Here is an 18,787-nt window from a genome sequence, read left to right on the forward strand (position 1 = left end):
TCTTAATCGCACCACATTTTTTCTCATATCTGTAGAAAGACCATAGCCTTCCATAACTTTCCCATTCATGTTCTTATCAAAATTTCTCTTAAGCCTGCTTGCATTTATCCTATTTATACTCCTCATGATTTTGTATACCAAATCTATCAAATCTCCCCTCAATCTTCTATGTTCTGGGGAGTAAAGTCCTAAACTATTCAATTTTTCCCTATAGCTCAAGTCCTCAAGTCCTGACAACATCTTTGTAAATTTTCTCTACACTCTTCAATCTTATTTACATTTTTCCTGCTCCAGATTAGGTCTCACCAATGTCTTAAGCAATTTCATCATAACATTCCAACTCCTGTACTCACTGCCATACATTGATTTATGAAGGCCAATATGCCAAAGTTTTCTTTACAACCCTGTGACACCATGTTTGTGGCATTGTGGATCTGCATTCCCAGACCCTACTGTTGTACTGCACTCCTCAGTGTCCTACCATTCACCGTGTAAGACCTGGTTGGTCCATCCAAAGTGCAACACTTTACACTTGAATACATTAAATTCCATCTGCCATCTTTTCAGCCCATTTTTATAGCTGGTTCAGATCCCATTGCAAGCTTTGATAGTCTTCCGCACTGTTGACTACACTCTCAGTCTTGGTGTCATCCACAAATTTGCTGATCCAGTTTAGCACATTATCATCCAGATCATTGATATAGATGACAACAACAGACCCAGCACCAATCCTTATGACACACCACTAGTCACAGGCCTCCAGTTAGAGAGGCAACCATCTACAACCAATCTCTGGCTTCTTCCGTGAAGCCAATGTCTAACTCAATTTACTACCTCATTTTGAATTCCAAGTGACTGAACCTCGTTGACCAATCTTCCATGCGTGACTTTGTTACAGGCCTTACTAAAGTTCATGTAAACAATATCCACTGTCTTGCCTTCAACAAGTTTCCTGGTAACTTCCTTGAAAAACTCTATAAGATTTATTAGGCACAACGTACCACACACAAACCATGTTGACTATGCCTAATCAGTCCCAAATACTTGTACATCCAGTCCCTTAGAATACCTTCCAATAACTTTCCCACTACTGATGTCAGGCTCACTGGTCTATAATTTCCTGGTTTATTTTTGGAGCCTTTCTTAAACAGCATTAGCTATCCTCCAATCCTCCAGCACCTCACCCATGGCTAAGGATTTTTAAAATATCTCTGCTAGGGCCCCTGCAATTTATGCACTTGCCTCCCACAGGGTCCGAGGGAATACCTTGTCTACTCGTAGAAATTTATCTACCTTAATTTGCCTCGAGGTAACAAAGACCTCCTCCTCTGTAATCTGTATAGAGCCCATGACCTCACTGTAGCGCTGACTTACATCGATGGAATCTGTGTCCATTTCCTGAGTAATACAGATGCAAAAAAATCCACCTTCCTTGGATCCACACATAGATTAACACTCTGATCTTCAAAGGACCAATTTTGTCTCTTGTTATCCTTTTGCTTGTAGCATGGGAGCCCCAGTCAATATGTGGAAATTTAAAATCTGATAAAAACTAAAATAAGATTTGGTAATGATATCCAGCATCTGGTGTTCCAATATTTTTCTCTATGAAAACCATAAAACTAACTTTTATTTCTGTAAAACAATGCTTCATTCAATAACGAAAATTAAATTGAAAATTTGTCTATGTGATGTAATAACAACAACCTTTCACTCAATGTCAGTAAGACCAAGGAACTGATTATAGGCTTCAGGAGAGGGGAATCAGAGGTCCTTAATCCAGTACTCCTTGGAGGATCAGGGTGGAGAGGGTCAGTAACTTTAAATTCCTGGGTGTCACTATATCAGAGGACCTGTCCTGGACCCATCATATAAATATAATTGCAAAGAAAGCACAACAGCGTCTCTGCTTCCTCAGGAGCCTGCAGAGATTCAGCATGTCATCAAAAACCTTAGCAAACTTCTATAGATGTGAGGTGGAAAATGTACTGACTGGCTGCATTGAGTGGAAAATCCCACAAACGGTAGTGGTTCAACTTAGTACATCATGGGTAAAGCCCTCCCAACCAATGAGCACATCAACATGAAATGTTGCTGTAAAAAAGCAGTGTCCACCATTGAAGATCCTCACCACCCAGGCTTTTCTCGTATGACCATCAAGTTGAAGGTAGGACTCACACCACCAGCTTCAAGAACAGTTATTACCCTGAACCATAAGGCTCTTGAACAAAAGGAGATAAATACATTCATTCTGTTTTTGGTGTTCCCACGACTGGTAGTCTCAGTTTAATGACTCTTTATCTTGTTTTATCATGCTCTCGTTATTTTATTGCTATTTATTTATATTTGCATGTTGCACAGTTTGGTTAAATTGATCTTGTTTAAAATTATTGTTTTATAAATTTGCTAAGTATTTCCACAATAAAAAAATTGTCAGGGTTTTATGTGGTGATATGTTATGTACTCTGATAATAAATTTTGCTTTGAACTTTTCCACTTTACACTTTGAATAATCATTAAAGATATGTTTAAGTGTTTCCCCTCATCCACTTTTGACTTCCTGTTTATATAGTAAATGCGATGTCTGAAGAAGTTCATTTTAGAATTTAGAATCTGCACCACAGGAAATAAATTCAAGATATAATCCGTTTTCATTTCCTTACTGAGAGCTACCTTGCTTAAAAATATTTAAAGCTCACAAAATATATCTTGTCATCTAAGTGAGCATTTTTCTTAAAAAGAATGAATACTATATATTATACTTACTTGTATCATTGGAAACAGAATAGGAAATAAAATTGTAAGAGTACATGATAAACCACATCGACTTTCATCCATTTTCCTTTTGATACCTTTTACCTTATCGGTTGTGTGAAATGAAGCCTTAATGCAACAAATCTGCAGAGCTCCAGTTATAACAAGTGGGCTGGAAAGTAATCGTGTACACTCACAGTGACTCAGATAGAAATCCAACGGAAAAGGTATTTTGATAGATTTAATATTCTTGTAAACTATAGGCAATAGCTATACAAGCAAACGACTTATCGTATAAAATTATATACTAGAGATGCTTAATTTACGATACTTCATCATCAGTTGTAACAAGTTATTGTATCAAGTTAAAGTGATAAATGTGCTGTTCATTAAGTCTCAGTTCAAATAATTATTAATTTGTTGTTAATATACCTCTTAGTATAAGTTGCACTTTGATAAAATTATGCTAAATATTTAAGTACATTATCTTCTGAAGCAAAGTTAACTGCTGAACATAGTTTTCTTCATAATATCTATTAGGAATAAATTATACTTAAAATATGGCATAAAATGACAAGATGATTATTTGGAAAATTAGTAATTTTTTGTCAAGGTGAGACAGAAACATCTCTAGTAGCTCTGTTTTTAGCCGTGCAGTACCAGCATGTTTTTTTTTGCCAAAGGTGAAGCAGAAATATAGTTTTGGAGGCACTGAGTTGGTGAAGCAGCATCTGTGGGGTAAGAATTAGATTACCATGGAAATTATAATGGATTTTTAAAATTTTCTGTAGGTGTACAGGAAGCAGTGCTAATACAGCTATCAAGAAAATCGACTAAGTTTTTTTTTGTGTCACTTCCTGTACTCATGGAGAGCTTAAAGGCTTCATTATCTTTCTTGCTCAACTCATCTGGCCCATATCAGTTCTTCCCTTCCCTTTCCTTAAATGTGTATCTCAATCTTAGAAACTAACTACCAATATTCTGTCTAAGTTAATTAGCTACCACAGCTCTATTGGCTGACCCTCTTACTAACCTGCTTCCAGAAAGACCCTATACCACCTTCCCAGTTTCTGGATGATATCAGTTCTGACTAGGAGACTTTCCATACCTATGCTTTTGAGATGTATTCCTATTTTCTTACTTTGACCCCCCCAACTTAGTTGACATTGTTCTCGAACTTATCCTTTCTATTTCCTGTATGTCCACTGTCATTGCTCTCTTCCCAGCCAGAATGCAGTTAGGGTTCACTTCACTTTCCTTCACTTTCCACCCCATCTGCTCTATATTACGGATCAGCCACTGCAATCTCATTGAAGTTAAAATGATTGCTAACATTTTAAAGGAACCATTCCCTCCATGATTCATTTTTCCATGCCCAGCAAACATCTCTCCACCCCTCCCCATCTCTTGACACTTTCTTGTGCAAGTTTAGGAGTGGCAAAACCTAGCCTTTTATCTCTTACTTACCCACAATTCAGGGACATTGGTGCTCCCTCCAGATGAAACAATTCACTTGCATTTATTACAGTTGAATGTTCTGTGTTCTGTGCTCACAACATGTTCTTCACACTGAAGAAACCAAATTCAGATTAGGTATCTGCTTTGCAGAGCACTCTTGATAAGTTCACAGATGTGACCTTGAGCTTTCAGTAATTTACCATTTTATTTATCTTTTCCATTCCCATTTTAACTGCTCTATCGTTGGTCTCCTACATCGCTCGAGCAATCTAATCTTCCATCTAGTTACCATAGAGCCCTTGGGACTCAATATTGAACTTCACAGTTTCAGATAACCAGTCTTTTTTATCTCTCCTTTTCCAACGACTTGCCATTCAGTTTGTTTCTTTGTACTTCATCAATGTCTAACTACCAGAATCTATAGTAATTGTTGCCTTGACATCCTTGGCCTGTGCCCTATCTAATTTGCAGGTTGAGTCTGTGGTGAGCAAGGCAAATGTAATGTTAGCATTCATTTCAAGAGGACTAGAATATAAAGCAAAGATGTAATGTTGAAACTTTATAAAGCACTGGTGAGGCCTCACTTGGAGTATTGTGAGCAGGTTTGGGCTTCTTATCTTAGAAAGGATGTGCTGAAACTGGAGAGGGTTCAAAAGAGGCTCACCACAATGATTCCAGAATTGAATGGCTTGTCTTTTGAAGAACGTTTGATAGCTCTGGGTCTGTATTCACTAGAATTCAGAAGAATGAGGGGTGACCTCACTGAGACCTATCAAATGGTGAATGGCCTTGATAGAGTGGATGTGAAGAAGATGTTTCCTGTGGATGTAAAATCTAAGATGAGAAGACACAACATCAGAATAGAGCAGTGTCCTTTCAGATGAGGAGGAATTTCATTTCCATTTTTAGAATCTTTTTATTGGTACATAATCTTCTACAGCTATAAAATGATACAAAACTTCAACAAATTAATATATCTACAATTAATAAAGCTGAAGAAAATAAAAGCTGATCGTAATATATAAAAATGAAAAAAAATTATATAGAAGAAAAAGAAGGAAAAAATAAGAACCCCGTCTAACTAAGAAAAAAACCCCCACTGACTACAAAAAAAGAGGGGAAACCCATTAGGAATCAACCCCCGGAGCAATACATCTTACCATCATCTATTTATATAAAGAAAAAGAATCATCAACTGCCAATTCATATTTATATAGAATAAGATTGGAAGGAAACCGTATAAAATAATTCAAATTAAATGATAATATTTGGCAAAAGAGCCCCATCTTCTCTCAAAATCGAATAGGGGATCAAAAGTTCTACTTCTAATTTTTTCCAAACTGAGACATAACGTTACTTGAGAAAACCATTCAATTAATGTAGGGACAGAGGTATCTTTCTATTTTAATAAAATAGCCCTTCTTGCCAATAATGTAACAAATGCAATTACATGTTGATCTGAAGATGAAATACCCTGAATATGATGCGGAACTATTCCAAATAGAACAGTCAATCTATTAGGTTGTAAATTAATTTTCAGAGCTTTAGAAATTCTAGAAAATAAAGATTTCTAAAACAATTTTAATGAAGAACATGACCAGAACATATGTAACAAAGTAGCTACGTCCGTTTTACACCTATCGCAGTAGTTGTCTATACTAGGAAATATTTTAGATAGTCTCTCCTTCGTTAAATAATAACGGTGAACAATTTTAAATTGAATTAAACAGTGGTTGGCACATATAGAAGAATTTACGTTTTTCAAAACTCGCAACCAATCTTCATTAACAAAGGTCATATTAAGTTCTCTCTCCCAATCTTGTTTAATCTTTAGTGAGAAGTTCTCTTTTTGTAACAAAAATAAATTATAAATCTTGCTAATGGAACCTCTCACTAAAGGATTCAACTTCAAAATGGTATCCAAAAAATCAGATTCTTGCAAAGATGGAAACTTAGATAAATATTGTTGTAAAAAATATCTAACCTGAAGATATTGCAGAAAATGTGTATGAGTGAGAGAATATTTGTTAATTAACTCTTCAAAAGTCATTAATTGACCATCACAAAATAAATCTGTAAAAGAACAGATCCCTTTATTTCTCCATAGGAGAGAAATGGGATCAGTTATTGAAGGTTTAAATAAAAAGTTTCGATATAAAAAACTAGACAACTTAAATTGTTTTAAATTTAAAAAGTTGTGAAACTGAAACCAAATCCATAAGGACTGTTTAATAGCAGGGTAAAGATTTAAATTTGGAATTTTAGAGAGCTGTAAAGGTAATGGAGCTCTTAATATTGAAGTTAAATGAAATTGTTTAACAGCTTTTAATTCCAAATCAACCCATAGTGGTTTTTGGCTCTTGTTGAGCCAATATAGCCAAAAACATAATTGTCTGATATTAACAGCCCAATAATACAGTCTTAAATTAGGAAGTGCAAGTCCACCATCTTTTTCAGATTTTTGTAAATGATACTTATTAATTCTTAGTCTCTTATTGTTCCAAATAAAGGAAGAAATAAGAGAGTCAATTTGATCAAAACATTTTTTAGTTAAAAAGATAGGTATATTTTGGAAAATATATAAAAATCTAGGTAAAATCATCATTTTGACAGCATGGATACGACCTATTAAAGAAAGAGTAAGTGGATTCCATCTAGAAAATAGTTGTTTCATGGAGTTGTTTCAAAGGAACTATATTAGCTTTATAAAGATCTTTTTTTTTAGTGATTATAATACCTAAATATTTAAAAGTATTAACAATTCTAAAAGGAATATCATTATATATAAAAACAGGGGCATTTAATGGAAACAATTCACTTTTGTTCAAGTTAACATAGAAACATAGAAAATAGGTGCAGGAGTAGGCCCTTTGGCCCTTCGAGCCTGCACCGCCATTCAGTATGATCATGGCTGATCATCCAACTCAGAACCCTGTACCTGCATTCTCTCCATATCCCCTGATCCCTTTAGCCCCAAGGGCCATATCTAACTTCCTCTTAAATATAGCCAATGAACCGGCCTCAACTGTTTTCCTGTGGCAGAGGATACCACAGATTCACCACTCTCTGTGTGAAGAAGTTTTTCCTCATCTCGGTCCTAAAAGGCTTCCCCTTTATCCTTAAACTGTGATCCCTCGTTCTGGACTTCCCCAACATCGGAAACAATCTTCCTGCATCTAGCCTGTCCAATCCCTTTAGAATTTTATATGTTTCAATAAGATCCCCCCTCAATCTTCTCAATTCCAGTGAGTATAAGCCTAGTCGATTCAGTCTTTCTTCATATGAAAGTCCTGCCATCCCAGGAATAAATCTGGTGAACCTTCTCTGTACTCCCTCTATGGCAAGAATGTCTTTCCTCATATTAGGGGACCCAAACTGCACACAATACTCTAGGTGCAGTCTCACCAAGGCCTTGTACAACTGCGGTAAAACCTCCCTGCTCCTGTACTCAAATCCTTTTGCTATGAATGCCAACATACCATTTGCCTTTTTCACCGCCTGCTGTACCTGCATGCCCACCTTCAATGACTGGTGTACAATGACACCCAGGTCTTGTTGCATCTCCCCTTTTCCTAATCGGCCACCGTTCAGATAATAATCTGTTTTCCTGTTCTTGCAACCAAAGTGGATAACCTCACATTTATCCACATTAAGTTGCATCTGCCATGAATTTGCCCACTCACCTAACCTACCCAAGTCACCCTGCATCCTCTTAGCATCCTCCTCACAGCTAACACTGCAGTCCAGCTTCGTGTCATCCGCAAACTTGGAGATGCTGCATTTAATTCTCTCGTCTAAATCATTAATATATATTGTAAACAACTGGGGTCCCAGCACTGAGCCTTGCGGTACCCCACTAGTCACTGCCTGCCATTCTGAAAAGGTCCCGTTTACTCCCACTCTTTGCTTCCTGTCTGCCAACCAATTCTCTATCCACATCAATACCATACCCCCAATACCGTGTGCTTTAAGTTTGCACACTAATCTCCTGTGTGGGACCTTGTCAAACGCCTTTTGAAAATCTAAATATACCACATCTACTGGCTCTCCCCTATCCACTCTATTTGTTACATCTTCAAAAAATTCTATAAGATTTGTCAGACATGATTTTCCTTTCACAAATCCATGCTGACTTTGTCCGATGATTTCACCTCTTTCCAAATATGCTGTTATCACATTTTTGATATCCGACTCTAGCATTTTCCCCACCACCGATGTCAGACTAACCGGTCTATAATTTCCTGGTTTCTCTCTCCCTCCTTTTTTAAAAAGTGGGGTTACATTAGCCACCCTCCAATCCTCTGGAACTAATCCAGAATCTAAGGAGTTTTGAAAAATTATCACTAATGCATCCACTATTTCTTGGGCTACTTCCTTAAGCACTCTGAAATGCAGACCATCTGGCCCTGGGGATTTATCTGCCTTTAATCCCTTCAATTTACCTAACACCACTTCCCTACTAACATGTATTTCCCTCAGTTCCTCCATCTCACTAGACCCTCGGTCCCTTACTATTTCTGGAAAATTATTTATGTCCTCCTTAGTGAAGACAGAACCAAAGTAGTTATTCAATTGGTCTGCCATGTCTTTGTTCCCAATGATCAATTTACCTGTTTCTGACTGTAAAGGACCTGCATTTGTCTTGACCAGTCTTTTTCTTTTCACGTATCTATAAAAGCTTTTACAGTCAGTTTTATGTTCCCTGCCAGCTTTCTCTCATAATCTTTTTTCCCTTTCCTAATTACCGGTAAGCCCTTTGTCCTCCTCTGCTGGTCTCTGAATTTCTCCCAGTCCTCAGGTGTGCCGCTTTTTTTTGCTAATTTATATGTTTCTTCTTTGGACTTGATATTATCCTTAATTTCCCTTGTCAGCCACGGGTGCACTACCTTCCCTGGTTTATTCTTTTGCCAAACTGGGATGAACAATTGTTTTAGTTCATCCAAGCGATCTTTAAATGCTTGCCATTGCATATCCACTGTCAACCCTTTAAGTATCATTTGCCAGGCTATCTTAGCTAATTCACGTCTCATACCTTCAAAGTTACCCTTTAAGTTCAGAACCTTTGTTTCTGAATTAACTATGTCACTCTCCATCTTAATGAAGAATTCCACCATATTATGGTCACTCTTACCCAAGCGGCCTCACATGACAAGATTACTAACTAACCCTTCCTCATTGCTCAATACCCAATCTAGAATGGCCTGCTCTCTAGTTAGTTCCTCGACATGTTGGTTCAGAAAACCATCCCGCATACATTCCAAGAAATCCTCTTCCTCAGCACCCTTACCAATTTGGTTCACCCAATCTATATGTAGATTGAAGTCACCCATTATAACTACTGATCCTTTATTGCACACATTTCTAATTTCCTGTTTAATGCCATCCCCAACCTCACTACTACTGTTAAGTGGCCTGTACACAACTCCCACCAGCGTTTTCTGCCCTTTAGTGTTATGCAGCTCTACCCATATCGATTCCACATCCTCCAGGCTAATGTCCTTCCTTTCTATTGCGTTAATCTCCTCTCTAACCAGCAATGCTACCCCACCTACTTTTCTTTCTTGTCTATCCCTCCTGAATATTGAATATCCTTGGATGTTGAGCTCCAATCCTTGGTCACCCTGCAGCCATGTCTCTGTGATCCCAACTATATCATATTCATTAATAACTATCTGCACATTCAATTCATCCACCTTGTTACAAATGCTCCTCCCATTGACACACAAAGCCTTCAGGCTTGTTTTTACAACACTCTTTGCCCTTATACAATTATGTTGAAAAGTGGCTCTTTTTGCTTTTTGCCCTGGATTTGCCTGCCTGCCACTTTTACTTTTCACCTTAATACTTATTGCTTCTACCCTCATTTTACACCCCTCTGTCTCTCTGCACTTGTTCCCATCCCCCTGCCACATTAGCTTAAAGCCTCCTGAACAGCAGTAGCAAACGCTCCCCCTAGGACATTGGTTCCAGTCCAGCCCAGGTGCAGACCATTCTGTTTATACCGGTCCCACCTCCCCCAGAACTGGTTCCAACGCCCCAGAAATTTGAATCCCTCCCCCTTGCTCCATTTTTCAAGCCACGTATTCAACTGAAATATCCTCCTATTTCTACTGTGACTAGCGCGTGGCACTGGTAGTAATCCAGAGATTATTACCTTTGTGGTCCTACTTTTTAGTTTATCTCCTAACTCCCTAAATTCACCTTGTAGGACCTCATCCCATTTTTTACCTATATCATTGGTACCTATATGCACCACGACCACTGGCTGTTCACCTTCCCATTCCAGAATGTCCTGCAGCCGCTCAGAGACATCCAGGGAGGCAACATACCATCCTGGAGTCTCATTTGCGGCCACAGAAACGCCTATCTATTCCCCTTACAATCGAATCCCCTATCACTATAGCTCTCCCACTCCTTTTCCTTCCCTCCTGTGCCGCAGAGCCACCCATGTTGCAATGAACTCGGCTGCTGCTGCCTTCCCCTGATGAGACATCTTCCCCAACAGTATCCAAAACAGTATATCTGTTTAGGAGGGAGATGACCTCAGGGGACTCCTGCACTACCTGCCTACTGCTACACTGTCTAGTGGCCACCCCTTCCCTTTCTGCCTGTGTAGCCTTTACCTGCGGTGTGGCCAACTCACTGAATGTGCTATTCACGACTTTCTCAGCATTGCGGATGCTCCAGTATGAATCCAATCGCAGCTCCAGATGCTCAATGCGGTCTGCCAGAAGCTGCAGTTGGACACACTTCCTGCACACATAGTCGTCAGGGACACTGGAAGTATCCCTGATTTTCCACATGCTGCAGGATGAACAAACCACAGGGACGATCTCAGTTGCCATGACCGACCCAATTCTTGCCTCAACTTTTGAAACTTTCTCCTTTGAAAGGAACTTACCTGGCCTTACCTCACTTGGAGTGAAGCTCGTCCACAGCCTCTTCTCGTCGAAGCCTCTTGAGTCAAAGCCTCAAATCTCCACTCCTTCACTGGCCCACTCACTCACTGGCCTATTTATATAAGTTATATATATATAAGTTTATATCCTGAAAATTTACCAAAATCTTTTAGTGTTTCCAAAAGATTAGGAATTGATTCCTCAAGATTTGAATTAAAAACCAAAAGATCATCTGCATAAAGAGAAATATTATGTATGGTTCCATTCATAGAGATACCATGAATATTTTTAGCTTCACGTAGTGTTATGGCCAAAGGCTCCAATACGAGATTAAATAATAAAGGGCTTAATGGACATCCCTGTCTAGTATCATGAAAAGTGAAAAAAAGAGGACCTGAAATTATTAGTAATAACCATGGCAATAGGATTCTTATAAATCATTTGAAATCCACCTATTGAAATTATTACCAAAACCAAATTTTTCTAATACTTTAAACAAATATGGGCACTCAACTCTATCAAATGCCTTTTCTGCGTCGAGAGAGATAACACATAGAAGTTGCTTAGATAATGGTGAATATATAATGTTCATCAATCTCTGAACATTAGAGAAAGAGTAACGGCCTTTAATAAAGCCCGTTTGATCCATAGAGATGATTTTAGTTTAATAGTTTCCAAGCGGTTAGCCATTATCTTAGAGAGAATTTTTGCATCCACATTTAATAATGAAATAGGTCTATATGATGGACATTCAGTAGGATCTTTATCTTTCTTAAGGATTAAGGAAATAGATGCTTCATAAAAAGAAGAAGGTAAACTACCCTTCTCAAAGGATTCATGAAATATTTCCAAAAGATACAGAGAAAGTAATCTTTCAAATTTTTTGTAAAATCCTACCAAATAACCATCAAGTCCAGGAGCTTTACCTGACTGCATTAATAAAATAGCTTTCTGAATTTCATGCTCAGTAATTGGAGCATCGAGCATCTGTTGATCTTCAACAGAAATTTGAGGAAATTTAATCTTGTGTAAAAAAGCCTTCATTTTGGAGGAATCTGCAAGAAATTGAAATCTATAAAGATCAGAACAAAAATCTTGAAAAATATTATTAATGTCTTTATAGTTACTTACTATAGCTCCATTATTTTTACAAATCTTTAAAATTTGTCTTTTAGCTCGTGCTGTACTTAATTGGGAAGCTAAGAGCTTATTATTTTTATCCCCAAAAATATGAAATTGACTTTTCAATTTAAGCAAATATCCTCAATAGGATATGTTAATAATAAATTATACTGTGATTGTAATTCTACTCTTCTTTTAAATGAAACAACATTTGGAGAGATTGCATTGATGTTATCTAATTCTTTAATTTGTTTAGAGATTTTATCTAATTCCATTCTCATTTGTTTTTTCAGTTTAGCTATATACAGAATAATCTGACCACATACATAGGCTTTTAATGTATCCGAAAGTACTAACTTTGAAATGTTTCCTGTATTATTAAAGACAAGAAACTCTCTTATCTGAGTTTCAATAAACTTAACAAATTCTGAACTTTGTAACAAGTGTTCTGGAAAACACCAAGATGGTCTGGTAGAAACAATATCTTTCAGTTCAAATATTAGGTTTAAAGGAGCATGATCAGAGATAACAATTGCATCATACTCACATTTCTGAACTTTAAATAAAAGTCGAGGGTCAACTATAAAATAGTTGATTCTCGAATATTTATTATGAATATGTGAGAAAAAAGAGTATTCTCTATCACTAGGATGCATATGCCTCCAAATTTCAATTAAACCATAATCAATTAAAAATGAATTAATAAATGATGCAGAATGATTAGGGAGTTGATGTTTGGATGATGACTTATCCATTAAGAGATTTAAACAAGTATTAAAATCACCACCCATTAATAACATATATTCATTTAAATCAGGTAAGAGAGTAAAGACAACTTTAAAAAATGAGGGATCATTAACATTTGTTCCATAAATATTAACCGAAACCATTTCCCTATTATAAATTATTCCTTTAACAATCAAAAATCTAACATTAATATCGGCTATAATATCTTCCTGATTAAAAGGGATATTGGAATCAATAAAAAATAGAAACACCTCTAATTTTACTCTGAGAATTTGCATGAAACTGAGAACCCTTCCAAGATTTAAAAAAATCTATTTTTATCACATAACCTGATATGCGTCTCTTGAGCAAAAATTATATCAGGTTGGAATTGGTTAATAATTTTAAATGTTTTCTTACACTTAATAGGATGATTCCAAACATGAACATTCCAACTTTAAAACATTTAACTGTTTAGATATCATCATGAGACTTTGTATCTAAAAAGTGTAGTTTGACACATGTCAGGATAAGGTGGTCGAAAATGGCGGACATGAACAACAACAATAATAATAATTTGTGTATGCTCCGGGATTCCATAATGGGGATAAAAATAGAAGAAAAAAAAACTCTCCCAAACTACAAAGCCCGGAAAAAAGTTGATATCTATCGATGCAAGCCCCAAGGAAAGCATAGAAAACAAATATAACTCCACTTACCTAAATAATAAAAAAATGAAAAAAGTAATCTCTGTCTCCTTCTACCGAACATTAAACTCGTTACAGTCGACATGTATCTCAATATAATTAAATTGGAAGGAACAGTGTATTTTTTGTAAAACAAAACAACCTTCAATTTTGAAAGTAACCTTCATAATGTTAGATAAGGGAAGAAAAACACATCCAAAACAATTCTTGAAATATTTGCACAAAAGAAAAACAATTGCCATCTTTAAATTATCCAGTCAATCTTTAAAACATAAGGACATCCAAATAATTACTTAAAAAATCATCACAAAAGCATACGGAACAAAAAAATACAATTAGTTCATTTAAATGCTGCAGAGAAAAAATTCTAGATGGTTCAAAATTACCTAGTTTTTCAACAGTTCTCTTGCTATGTCTTCTGAGGTTAAAACCATCCAAGCCACTCTTTTTCAGAGATAAAAATACATTTTATGGTAAAGACATTCTATAACCATCAAATCTTCCAATCTCATCACTCTTTACACTGCAACACAATCAAACCATTGTAAATCATTCAATCTTCAGGCTTCAGACTCATCATTTGACTCGTCAATCAAAGAGTTAATAAAATGCAATGCTTCGGCTGGGTCATCAAAAATACGAGCCCCAGAATTTTTGACTAAAAGCCTTAATTTAGCTGAATATTGTAACAATGGAAAGAGCTTTATTTGGTAAGCTAATTTCATGGCCGAGGCAAATCCAGCATGCTTCTTAACAATTTCGCATGGAAAATCTTCAAAAAAGTGAATCTCCGAACCTTGAAATTGAAACAACCTTTGTTTTCTTGCAAGCTTAATAATGCAGTCTTTGTCTCTAAAATGGAGACAAAGCACAATATGCCTGTTTTCATCTTGGTCCTGTTATGAGTGATGAACAGACCTGATGGTCAATGGGGTGCAGAGTTAACCATTCCCAACCCTCCCTTCCTGAGAACTACTAACTATTGCTGTTGTTATGCTGCTAATGAGAGAGAGAGAGATAAAGCCCAGGCAAGAACATTTGCTACAGATAAGAGGGGGAGAGAGACTGTTGATTTACTGTATTATGATTCTTCCTGGATTATTTACTTTCTACTACAAGGACTTTACTTGGCTCGTTAACATTCCCCAGGAGATAGCAGGAGTGGCCTGATTTGATGTACACAGTCATTCAGAGTTGATGGATAGCTGAGACCCCGTGAGTGGGGATTAAAAGACAGGTCTGGAGAGACACCCTTCAGACACACCAGTGGACACTGATTGAGTGTAGGGAACCCACAGAAAGGTGGGGGCTTCGAAGACCGAACCAGGAGATCGGTCAGTAAAGCTCACAGTGTTACAGCAGGGCTGGTGGGGACTTGTGTGTGTGTCCACTCGTGCCAGAATGATGAGTCCACCACAGAAGAACGGTCTAGCTAAAGACCAGAGGGGTCATAACTGAATGACCACAACGATACGACGGATTAAGAAAGCCACAAAAAGGTTTGCCTGCCGCAACTGTTGCTGTTACATCTCGCTCTCTCTCTCTCTCTCTCCAACGATTTCAATACAACAACCATAACTACTTCAGCATTTATGAACTGAACTCTATACTTTCCTATGACAATTCATTTACCCCTAGACATCAATAGAGCTTGTTTATTATTGATTATTATTATTCCTACACTTTTAGGTTTATTACTGCTAACTTGTTTTATATGTATATTTGCATTTTTGATATTGTATTGTGTAGTTTACTAATAAACACTTTTAATTTGGTACCACCAGACTCCAACGGATTCTTCTTTCTCTGCTGGTCAGACACCCAGTTACGGGGTACGTAACAAATTGGGGCCTCGTCTCCAGGATTTGATTAACAAATTGGGGGGGGGGGCAGTGTTTTGGGATAAAAGTCCCTTATCTGATCTGGTTGTGTGGATAACCAGACGGGAAACCAGCAGAGATGGAAATTGACAAATTTTTAAAAGACCCGACTTTGGGGGCATTAGAGGATGTCAGGTCGGCAGAATTGGTGAGCGTTGCAAAACGATAAAATCTCTTGGTGGTGAAATCGTCGATGAGCAAGGTGGATATACAGAGAGCAATAGCTGTGCATTACATATCCGAGGGTGTGTTCACGTTGGATGTATTGGACCTGTTTCCTGAGAAAAAACCACTCGAGGGCGAGCTTCAGATACAGATAGAAAGATTAAGGTTGGTTGCGGAGAAGGAGGAAAGGGAGCACGAGCTCCAGATACTCCAGATAAAGGAGATAGAAGCTGATAGGCAGAGGGAGGACAAGAGAGGCAGTTCGAGCTGGAAATGGAGAGGTTAAAGGCATCACAGGGAAGAGACAGGGCAGCAAACCCAAATGAGGGGTTCAAGATTGGTCAGGAGATCCAGTTGGTACCTCCATTCGAGGAGATGGATGTCGATAAGTTCTTCCTTCATTTTGAGAAAGTGGCTGTGAATCAGAACTGGCCTATGGGGAAATGGGCTGTTCTGTTACAGAGTGTACGTAGGGGGAAGGCTCAACAAGCATATTCGGCATTGTCTATGGATTAGTCTAAGGATTACGAGGAAGCAAAAAGGGCTGTATTGAGGAGTTACGAGTTGGTGCCAGAGGCATACCGGCAGAAGTTCCGGAACTTGAGAAAGCCGTGGAACCACATGTATTTAGAGTTTGCCCGTGAGATACAAATGGATTGTGAGCGTTGGTGCGCCTCAAAAGGGGTCTTTGAAGATTATGATAAACTGTTACAGTTAATACTGATGGAGCAATTAAAAGGTTGTATCCCTGAGAGTATGAAGACGTACTTGGATGAGAAGGAGACAGTGACTCTGTCTGCGACTGCCAAGTTAGCAGACGTGTATGCCTTAACCCACAAAACAAAGTTTTCCCTAAATAAGAGCTACCAGAAAGGCAGTAGGGACGGCAGAGAAAGCCCACCGGCTAAGGCAGAGAATAAGCTGGGAGCTAGTGGAAAAGGTAAGGAGGAGGAAAAACAGGCTGGCAGGAAGGTTCCTAACTTTACGTGTTATAATTGTGGGAAAGCTGGTCATATAGCATCTAAGTGTTTTGCTCCGAAGGAGACAGGAAGAGGGAAAACGGCAGACCCGAATGGTTGCATTGAGTCGGTCAACAGATCGATGAGGAAGGCAAAGGTAGATAGGGCACAAGAGGGGCGTGAGAAGTTTATCTCGGAAGGGATGGTATCTGTGAAGGAGGGTGAAACCCCAGTTCCGGTGTGGATCTGGAGAGATACTGGGGATGTGTAGTCAGCAGTGAAATTAACAAGTAAGCCTGTAAGTGCTGAGGACCCGCCCATAGATTCCAAGATTTATCCCGCATGCGCAATCACTCACAGCATGTCTAGAGAGGCGGCTGAGAAAGGAGACAGTTTAAATGAGTCCAGGGTTGATTTAGCAGAGACGCTTTTACCGACCTTGTACCAGGAGAGGTTAGAGGGTGGTAAAACAGAGGATAGTGGAGCTAAAGAAAGTAAGGGAGACGAAGCAGATTTAGTGTTGTCAAGGAACGAGATTTTGAACTTGGCTCACAAGATACACCTAGGTGGACACTTAGGAGTGAGGAAGGAGGTTATGGAGGCACAGAGTAAAGATGAGAAACAGATGAGGCAGTTAGAAGGTCCAGGGTTGGATACGGATGATCTGTCTGGTTTGACAGAGCTGTTTTCAGTTGAGGAATTTAAGCGTGTTCCCAATGATATAAGGGTAGTCCGAGATGAAAAGGATGCCGCTACCTTGAGGGAGTCTGCTGGGTTAGCAGACGAAGTTGTCTTAACCCACAAGGTTGTGTTTACTCCGAAGGGGAGTTGCCCAGAGAGTAACTGGGAGGATCAGGGGAACTTAGAATTTGAAAAAGGGACTGGTGTTGAAAGCCTAGGAGAGGCAGATGTCCCGTTTGCTTGTGTTTAGGATGTGAAGGATGTGGAGTCACCGGATACTGAACCTAGTGTTGAAGCTCAGGAAAAGTCTGAGGTATCTGATTTAGTTGAAAAGGAATGCAATCCTTTTGGGTCAGATAGACTTGGTTCAGTGAAGAAAGGGTTAACCGTGGCACTGGGAGAAAGTGAGAATTCTCAGTCACTTGTGTTAAAAGTTAGTAATGAGATGAAAGCTGGTGATGTGAATATTATTGAAGGGAAAGGGAAAAGTATTGTTCCTAAACTTTTGAATAAAGAAAATTTAAAGTCGAGTTTGGTGTCAGAACTGTTGACAAAAGTGAAGGGACTGTTAACTAAACAGTGGCTTGTTAACAAGGTGCTTGTGAATCAATTAGTTTGTTTTGGAATTTAAGGATAAACAACTTGGTGATGTGGTTCAAGGATGTGATTTGGAGAGACAGAACTTAGTGTTGTTTTGACCAAGAGGGATCACCTGCAGATGTTAAATGAGAAACTAACAGAATTAAAGATCCTGAAGATAAAATTAATGACCTGCTTAAAATTAATGAGTGGTGTGGAAGTTCAGCAAATGGGCTTAGTTTGGAAAACATTGGTGATAAGATAGCTCCTGTGAAAGGAGTCTGTGAAGGCCTATTCCAAGCTGGTGAGCAAGCTAACCACGTGAGAGTTAAGTGGAAAAGGGACAAAGGTTAACCAAATGCCACTTTGAATAACAGGATCTGGTTTGGCGGGAATTTGACTTTTTGTTTGACAAAGCATGTGAATAAGAAAGACAACATCATGGAAGATTGAATGTTGAGTTTAAAAGTAAAATAGAGATTAGTATTTGCTCAAATTTCTGTAATGTACTACATTATGATCACACATGTATTGGTTCACACTTTGTAATATACACCTAAACTAAGATCACAATCCCGTGGTATTTTTGGCTAACATGTGTTACGCCTGTGCCCCAACTCTGAGGGGCCGAAGGGTACAAAGTAGACCCCTCCTTTTTGAGAATCACAAGATCGCTATTAATTCAGGTCAGGAGACCCAGGAAATGAGAGAGAGAGACGCAGAATCCACAAGGAGTTTGGAATGTCCTGGCCCCTCAGCGATACAAAGCCACGGGAAACGGCCATTGTCTCTTGGAGACGGAATTGTGTATTGAGTACTGTACTATTTATTTGAAGCCCTCAGGGAATGACCAAAAG

At 38.3% G+C, this 18,787-nt stretch overlaps 1 protein-coding gene across 1 annotated transcript in view; it reads left to right on the top strand.

The window, feature by feature from the left end:
- The first annotated feature begins 2,111 nt into the window (after positions 1–2,111).
- LOC140726028 (interleukin-18 receptor accessory protein-like) overlaps positions 2,112–18,787 on the top strand; it is a 59,913-nt gene continuing 43,237 nt past the window's right edge. The window contains exon 1 of the mRNA XM_073041923.1: positions 2,112–2,167. The gene's annotated coding sequence lies outside the window, so the exon portion shown is untranslated. The remainder of the gene's footprint in view (positions 2,168–18,787) is intronic.

Source organism: Hemitrygon akajei, chromosome 4 (assembly GCF_048418815.1).
Source record: "Hemitrygon akajei chromosome 4, sHemAka1.3, whole genome shotgun sequence".
In the NCBI taxonomy this organism is placed as follows: domain Eukaryota; kingdom Metazoa; phylum Chordata; class Chondrichthyes; order Myliobatiformes; family Dasyatidae; genus Hemitrygon; species Hemitrygon akajei.